The sequence below is a fragment of the Hemitrygon akajei genome, unplaced genomic scaffold (assembly GCF_048418815.1).
Source record: "Hemitrygon akajei unplaced genomic scaffold, sHemAka1.3 Scf000041, whole genome shotgun sequence".
Lineage (NCBI taxonomy): Eukaryota > Metazoa > Chordata > Chondrichthyes > Myliobatiformes > Dasyatidae > Hemitrygon > Hemitrygon akajei.
The window spans coordinates 4,902,117-4,909,990 of NW_027331927.1; positions in this window are offsets into that span (position 1 = coordinate 4,902,117).

The window sequence follows — 7,874 nt, forward strand, 5'->3', positions numbered from 1 at the left end:
ATGACTCTGTAGCTTAGCTAACTCAGTGAATCCCTTCCCACAGACTGAGCAGGTGAACGGCTTCTCCCCAGTGTGAACTCGCTGATGTACCAGTAGGGTAGATGACTGAGTGAATCCCTTCCCACAGACTGAGCAGGTGAATGGCCTCTCCCCAGTGTGAACTCGCTGATGACTCTGTAGCTTAGCTAACTCAGTGAATCCCTTCCCACAGACTGAGCAGTTGAACGGCCTCTCCCCAGTGTGAACTCGCTGGTGACTCTGTAGGTGGGATGACTGAGTGAATCCCTTCCCACAGACTGAGCAGGTGAACGGCCTCTCCCCAGTGTGAACTCGCTGATGACTCTGTTGGTTAGCTAACCGAGTGAATCCCTTCCCACAGACTGAGCAGGTGAACGGCTTCTCCCCAGTGTGACCTCGCTGGTGATTCCGTAGGGTGGATATATGAGTGAAGCTCTTCCCACAGACTGAGCAGATGAATGGCTTCTCCCCAGTGTGAACTCGCTGGTGATTCCGTAGGGTGGATAAATGAGTGAAGCTCTTCCCACAGACTGAGCAGGTGAATGGCCTCTCCCCAGTGTGAACTCGCAGGTGATTCTGTAGGTGGGGTATGTGAGTGAATCCCTTCCCACAGACTGGGCAGGTGAACGGCTTCTCCCCAGTGTGAACTCGCTGGTGACTCTGTAAATGAGATGACCGAGTGAATCCCTTCCCACATTCTGAGCAGGTGAATGGCCTCTCCCCAGTGTGAACTCGGTGATGACTCCGTAAACCGGATGACCAAGTGAATCTCTTCCCACATTCTGAGCAGGTGAACGGCTTCTCCCCAGTGTGAACTTGCTGGTGTCTCTGTTGGTGAGCTAACTGAGTGAATCCTTTCCCACATTCTGAGCAGGTGAACGGTTTCTCCCCAGTGTGAACTTGCTGGTGAGTCATTAGGTCAGATGACAGAGTGAATCCTTTCCCAGAAATTCAGCAGATGACCAGCCTCTGCCCGGTGTGGTGTGAACTAATTGGTGTGTCAACAGGTGGGATGACCAACTGAACCCCTTCTCACACACAGAACAGGTGAATGGCCTTGCCCAGTGTGAACTTGCTGACGTACCTTCAATTGTGATAATCGAGAGAATCCATTCCCACTGTCTGAGCAGGTGAAAGGCCTTTCTCCTGTGTAAATTACAGGCGTGCCAGTTGGTCAAATGATCAAGTGAATCCCTCCCCACAGTCTGAGCAGGAAGGGTGGTCAATTGGCTCCCTTGCTCCACTTCTTAAATATCTAGACAGAGACAACAAAACTGCTGTGCCATGTTTGAGCTTCCTGGAGATGAATTCCTTCTCATTTTTAACCTGTAAAAAGATTTACAAAATCCATCGATGGGTGTAGGACAACATTTCAGATGAGATTACTTGAGTTACCAAGGTTTGATCTGGTATCACACTGTTACATTGAGGTTCAACGGAAGTTGGACAGAGAAATCATCTCCTGACTGGGCAGAGTGCTGGTATCTGGAATGACCATCAATTCCCTGATGCTCTTCCTGTCTCTATAAGAATGGGGCATTTCTGCCGTCTCCAATCTGTGACCTGGCTCAGTTTGACTCTCTCCATTGGTATTATTCCTTGTTCCCACTGAGCTGCATGGGCTGCTGGCCCCACAGTAACTGAAACACTCTCACACAGTCTTTTTTGACGTGCAGCTGGGATCTTCTTTTATGTATTACCGTACTCCTTTGCAGAAAACAGCCAGTCCCAATCCACACTTGTCAGATCCTTTCTGATACCATCAAAATTGACCTCTCTCCAATATAGAATCTCAACCCATGGTCCAGACCTCTCTTTTTTCATCTTTATTTTGAATCTCATGGCATTATGATCACTAATGTCTGTCACCAGCCCTGAACATTGCCTAACGGCTTATTGCACACTTCTACATTGGGAATTTTATGTACCAATTAAGGGCACATTTGACAAACTCTACCCCATCTAGTCCTTTTACAGTATGGGAGTCCCAGTCAATATATGGAAAGTTAAAATCGCTTACAATCTCAATCATTGTTTCTTGGCATGGTCCGTGACCGCTCTGCAAATTTGTTCCTCTAAATCCCTCAGACTGTTGGGTGCAACCAAGCCCCAATAATGGCTACAATATCATAATTCCCTGTCCTGAGGTCATCTGGCTTTCCTACGGTGCTTCTTGCATTGTGATATACACAGCTCAGCACATTCATCGCACCATGCTCAACCATTTGATTGCTGACCCTGTCTGAGGTCTGAACAATATCTGACTGGTATCAAGAAAACAAACTCTCCCTCATTATCACAAAAACAAAGGAGCTGATTGTGGAGGACAGGAGGGATGGAGACACAGATAAGGGCATCACCCTGGGACTAGTGAACAACCGACAGCTTCCCCAGTTTCCGAATCCCCAGTGGTGGGCATTTAATCTGGACTCCACCACTTTTGAACCCCTTCCGCCAGCGGCCGACCCTCATGTGACTCTGTGCTATGACCCTCCGGGGTGCTCATTGAGGAAAGCCAATATTATGCACCCCTCGAGCGAGAGAGGTTCCCAGTCATGGTGATTGGACAGGATTAAGGAAAAGAGGGCAGTGCATTACTGGCCGAAGTTCCGGATTTCCTTTGGTGACAGACAGGACTGGTGGCTCCCCATACCATCGTTAGGGTTTGCCCTGGGTTCAAGTCAAAGAGCCTAGAGTTCATTGCCTACATCCTGAGGAAACAAGCCTCCAGCACCGAGGGAGACTGGCAAGACTTGGCCGCGGGCCAACTCCGATACTGGAAGGACTGTGAGGTGAAGACAGGACATCTGGTAAGACGCTCTTTTAATATTGACTGAACCCAAGACATTGCACACAATCTCTGCTCAATTTCAGGCAATGAAGTTGACTGCACCAACTGCCCCCCATCCAGATCACCATGAAAGGAGGACAGACTCTCCCATCCATTCCGCAATACCCACTCTAGCCCGAGGTAACGTTTCTTGAGGATGGAAGCTCTTTTGTGGATCCATCAGGAAAACGACATTCTGACTATGCGATAGTGACGGACAGTGAAGTAATCGAGCAGGCCTCTTTTGAAGCAGCTGTCTCCGCCCAGAAGGCTGAGCTGTTTGCTCTGACTCGTGCCTGTATCCCAGCAACAGACTAAAGTGGGAACATTTACACAGACTCCCGTTATGCATTTGGAATTGTACATGACTACGGGGCTCTCTGGGAACATGGGGATTCCTGACTTCTTCTGGCCACCCCATTAGTAATGCCACCTTTGTAAACAACCTACACAGCGCTCTACAGCCTCCTCGAGTTTTGGCTATTATTAAATGAGCAGCCCACACCCACATGTCGACTGAGTCACTAAACACAATGCTTTAGTGGATGAGACAGCGAAAAGTGCGGCACAATCCTCAGTAGTTGTAGTCCCCTCGGGTTCCCGTCAAGCAACCCTCCGTGACTTATGCAGAACAGGTTTGCCAGACATGAGGGAGGTACGTACTTTTCAGGGGGACGTCTCTGAGGAGGAGCGCAAATTGTGGTCCCAGATGGGGTGCCAGAAAGAACCCAACCTAGCTTTTTGGATTACCCACCGGGACAGGTTTGTGTTCCTACACAGTTTTTACCAATATTTGTCAATCATATACATGATTTAACACACCTGGGAAAGGAGGGAGTAGTTGGTAACCTGTACCCTGCACATCGGGTAAGACTCCTTGCCAGGTGGACCCTTTTTGTGTCTACAAGTTGATTTTATTGAATTGCCTAGAGTACATTGCTATAGATACTGCTTAGTTATTATCGATGTGTTTAGTAGATGGATTGAAGCTATTGCAACTACAAATAATACTGCTATGTCTGTTGTGAAGTTATTATTATGGGAAATAATTCCCATGTACGGCCTGCCAAAGAAGCTAAGCTCTCACAATGGCCCACACTTTGTGGTGAAAGTAAACAAAGGGGTACGTAACAAACTAGCTATCAAGCAACAATTCCATTGTGTACACCACCCACGGGCCGCTGGCAGAGTGGAAAGAGTCAATGGTATTCTGAAGAGTAAACTGGCCAGACTAACAGCGGAGACTGGACTCACTTGGTTGAAGGTCCGACCATTGGCCCGATTCCACATGAGGGTTACCCCACAGGGGAAAACAGGGTTGTCACCAGCTGAAATCATTTCTGGACGGCCCATGAAGACACCCTGGGGACTAAGACCTTGTGTACCATTGCTCCCAGAAAGGCTACCAGCAAAATTGGATATGCATACCCGAAGGGAAGAGATTGGGAAATATGTATGCCAACTAACCAAAAATTTCCAAGCATTACATTCACAGGTACGACAGGCTTACAAGGAAGAGAACTACCCCACAGAGAGGAGTGACTATCCCACCACAAAACATGGGAATTTTGTCCTAATCCAGAACTGGGATTGAGGGAAACTCTGACCTCAGTGGAGAGGAACATATCAGGTGTTACTGACCACTCTCACAGCTGTGAAACCGAAGGGGCAATCTCGATGGATACATTGAACAGACTGAAAATGTGTTACAGAAGGAACTGAGTAGAAGGGCTCTCTTGGACTTCAGGAAAATGTATTCGTTGATAGTGGTCTTTGTGTTTTGTCTTATTGCTCAAACAACATCCGTGGGCCCCCATGTTAACACCTTTCTGTCTCTCTGTCACACCTATGCCAAACAGGCAGAACTAGGGGCCTGCTGGGTTTGTGCTGCAATTCCACAGCATGGTAAAACTATGATTCCAATGTCAGTAATCCCGCTCAACCAGCGTGAGGAACTCTCAGCCTGGGCTTTCTCAAATGACACTCGGGGAAGTGAGGTGAGTAACTGTGGTCCAGTCAGAGATGACTGTGACTGTCAGTGTTTTGAGGGATGGTATCTCAAGTTCCCATCAAATGGAACTTCCTACACTGGGAAACATGCATCCTGGTCTTACTTGCAAGGTGCCCAGCAGCGGAGAGGAATAACAGATTGAGTGCTTTTGGATAATCGCTTTTCTCTCCTATGGAGTAGCCAGGAATTCACGAGAGATAATCAATTTGGATACAGCACTTGAGGAGCTGGCCACAATACTGCAGGGGCCCTGACAGAAACACAGGCCCAAGTAACAGAAATATCTACTGAAATGATTGCAATCCGGCAAACAGTCGTACAGAATCGTACGGCTTTAGAGTTTATCCCAGCTGAGAAAGGGGGAACCTGTGCTATTATTGATACAGAATGCTGCACCTATATCCCTGATGAGTCTACTAACGTTACATCCCTCTCCAAGCACACTGCCTAGGAGATTGACAGCATCTAGAGAGTAGGGCAGGATTTACACGGGTTCACTGAAGGGTTAAAGTGGTGGTCTTTGTAGGTCAGTTCAGTAATACATGGAGCAGGATATTGCATTACGGCCTAATAATTGTCCATATCATTGTTATAAATACTGTTGTACGCTGTTTTTTCCCCACTGTTAAGTCAATGTAGTACTCGTTTGCTTTCCCTGCAAAAAATTACTGCTTTGTTGATCATGTAATGATCAAAAGGAGGGAATGATAAAATGAGTAAAAGGGTTAACACTTTGTTAAAAAATAGCAGCCTGTTTTTCTGAAAGAAACTGCTGATAATCAACAGATGTTCTAAGCCATGCTGAGCCATATTTCTTCTTGCGGGTAGCTAGCTAGGGTTTCAAGATGCTTATCTCCTTGCACATTCACATCTAGAGATAGGATAGCTTCGGTCTGTTCTGCGTGTGTAAGCCATTATGACTGTTTTGTAATCTGTCTTTAGGGGCTCCAGCTTGTCATGTAGTAAATAACTTTGGCTCCAGCCTGTCTTGTGTGGGGAGTATCTGGACGGATATATCTGTGGTGTAAGGGGAATTGTTAGTCAGTTAGTGGATTGGGTGGGAACAGTCATCAACTGTTCCTTTTTGAGCGACTAACTGAGTAAGCCCGATGCTTGGAATAAAGAGTTTGTACTTATACAGTCTCTCAGTGACTTTATCCAGATTCGACTTCCACATAATGGGAGTGGTTTCAAAGGGCTGGGCTGCTGGATGCACATTACCAGACCTGGAGTGATTGCAACTGGGTCTGACAGAGGCATAACTGGTTCTTCTGGGCATGTTCAGTCTCACCCCAGCTATTTCCTACCTTCCTTTGTACAGGTATGTAATGTCTAAAGAACAGTAAATGAGACTCACCAAACTTTCTCCTGACTGAATCACTGGAATCTCCAAGCCAGTTGGGTTCTCTCCAGTTGATGCTCACAATCCACGGGTTGGTTCACTTGTTGCTGTTCCCTCGTCTTCACTCGTGGTTTGCTTCCAGTTGGGGGTTTTCTTCCAATAAATCTCTCACTGCAGGTCTAACTTTAAATTGAAAGATAATGACGCAAATTAACAACAAAAAAGAGAACCAAACATTTCTGCTTAATGTTATTAAGAACAAAATTCACTGAAATTTAAATATTGAAGGCAAATATACAGTAATGATCTCAATGGACAATCGTTTATTGTCCCACACACGTCACAAAACGATATGGGATAAGAAGGAGCCATCATTCAGTCATGGTAATACATAAGCAACAGAATCAGATGATTCAATCCATCTGATCTGCTCCACCATTCAACCATGGTTGATTTTTATTCCGACACCATATTCCTGCCTTCCTCCTGTAACCCTGTAGCTACTTAGCAATCTTGAATGTATTAATCTCCGTCATAAATATTTCCAAACGGCAGCCTCAACCAAACTCTGCGGCAACAAATTCCACACTTCAGACACCTTTTGGCAAAAAGATTTTTCTCAACTGAATTTAACAGGAAGCATTTGTATTCTGAAACAGTGTTGTTAGATCACAGACTCCGTTTAATAGAAACACCTCTCCATGTCCACTTTTCAGCATTCGGTAGGCTTACCTAACCATACATCCGCCCCACATCCCCCCACCGTCCCTCTGAACTCCATCGAGCACAGGTCCGGAGCCATCAAATGCTCCTCATGCATAAAGCCGATCGTTCCTGATATTATTCATGTCAACCTTGTTATCAACACGCCACGTGATCTTGCGTCACAAAGCGGAGGGCGGGGGAGATCTCCGGCACACAGCCTTACGTGACCTGTTCGTGGGTCTCCCATTTCAACCCTGCGGAAACAGACAGCCTGGACTCCTGGTTTGAATCGTTCAATGCAGATTAAGTGAAGTCGACACATTTATGCCGAGCCCATATAACTGGAAAATAAATGAGTAACTGGCCCTCAGTTCGGGGCTCACGGCCAACATCGGATCTCCCCGCTCGAGATCGGTCTCAATACTCACAAATAGAAAAGTGATATCTTCAGCCTGGAGACAGTAATCGGGATCCCCGGCTCCCCAATATAGGAGACGCGAAGCCTTTCTCGATCCCGCAGACTTCAGCACTGCGCGTTAGGGAAAACAGCACACACCCGGAGACAGTGAGCATGCGCGAAGTGTGTGCACGTCATCAAGAGGGCGGGGCCTCAGAAAAGGTTGCGCGATGTTGCCCTCCTGCGGTTTAATTGGGGGGGGGTGTGTTAACTGGATCACGTGACCCCCAGACAGATGTCCAGTTACCCACCACTCTGTGGAAAGAAGCAAACTTGCCGCTCACATCTCCATTCACCTTAAATGTATTAGACATTTCAACCCCCAGGAAAAATATATTGTACTCCTCTCGTAATCTGAAAAACATCCATCCAGTCTCACCCCAGCCTGCACCGCTCTGGAGAAAACAACACAAGTTTGTCCAGCCTCTCGTTACAGCTCATGGCCTCTAATCCAGGCAGTGTCCTGGTAAACCTCTTCCCCGCCCTCTCCAAAGCCGCGACATCCTTCCGA